General features: G+C 50.3%; 1 pseudogene; it reads right to left on the bottom strand.

Moving 5' to 3' along the window:
- Window positions 1-261: 261 nt before the first annotated feature.
- LOC130209746 (histone H2B 1.2-like) lies at window positions 262-629 on the bottom strand (annotated as a pseudogene).
- Between the last annotated feature and the right edge of the window lie 627 nt (window positions 630-1,256).

The raw sequence follows: 1,256 nt of genomic DNA, 5'->3' as shown, positions 1-1,256 counted from the left end.
ATGATGGTGGAGGCCTTGAAGCAGGCTGGAACGTGGCATGTCTCCAGGGAGGTGTTGAAGATGTCGGTGAACACCGGAGACAGCTGGTCGGCACAGTGCTTCAGGGTGGAGGGGGAGACGGAGTCCGGGCCCGCTGCTTATGGGGTTCTGCTTTTTAAACAGCCTGTTGACGGATCTCTCCAGGATGACGAGGGGCGTCGCTGAGTTGATGGAGGGTGCTCCAGAGGTGTGAGCCCCTGATGGTGGTGGTCTCCAGCAGGTTTACTTGGAGCTGGTGTACTTGGTCACGGCCTTGGTTCCCTCAGACACCGCAAGAGCCCGCCAGCTCGCCGGGCAGCAGCAGGCGGACAGCGGTCTGGATCTCCCTGGAAGTGATGGTGGAGCGCTTGTTGTAGTGAGCCAGACGAGAGGCCTCACCGGCGATGCGCTCAAAGATGTCGTTCACGAAGCAGTTCATGATGCCCATGGCCTTGAGGAGATGTATCGGGTGGACCTGCTTCATCACCTTGTACACGAGATGGCGTAGCTTCCTTTCTGGACTTGCGCCTCTTCTTGCCGGTCTTGGTCACGGTCTTATTGACGGCTTTCTTGGAGCCCTTCTTGGGCGCTTTGACGCTGGCTTCAGGCATGATTGACTGATTTTTCGGAGTGAGAAGATAAGAGGCAATAGATGTATATATATATATATATATATATATATATATATGTATATATATATATTTATATTAGTGCTGTGAAAAATAACGCGTTAACTCAGTTAATTAAATTACAGGTTTAACTAGTTTTTTTTTTTTTTACGCATTTAACGCATGCGCAGAATGAGCTTCCAATCCGTCTGTTGTTGGTCGTCGGGACGAAAAAAAAGTCACTTGCAAAATGAGCTTCCAATCCACCACTTCAATCTGAACTCTGTCCGCTCTCATGCAGACGGTCTGTTCATCGGTAATGATCCTTCCGCAGGTTCACCTACGGAAACCTTGTTACGACTTTTACTTCCTGTAGATCAGGGTCTCAACACGTCGATCGCGACCTGCCAGTCGATCGCGGCGTAGTGTTGGTAGATCGCATGACATTAAAGAGATTGGCCCGCCCCTGACATGTTCTCTAGAGCACGTCTTTGTTCTTTTATTAAACTAAACGTCTGTTGTTGATCGTATCTCCACAGCAGCATGTCATTTCTGTCTCTTCGCGTTGCGTTAACACTTATTGATCTCCGTCTCGCGCGCCACAGAGCTCCAGCGCGCATCGGGACCGAG

Source organism: Pseudoliparis swirei, chromosome 19, assembly GCF_029220125.1.
Source record: "Pseudoliparis swirei isolate HS2019 ecotype Mariana Trench chromosome 19, NWPU_hadal_v1, whole genome shotgun sequence".
Taxonomy (NCBI): domain Eukaryota; kingdom Metazoa; phylum Chordata; class Actinopteri; order Perciformes; family Liparidae; genus Pseudoliparis; species Pseudoliparis swirei.
The sequence above is the reverse complement of the archived record's forward strand: the minus strand, read 5'-3'. Positions and strand labels throughout refer to the sequence as shown.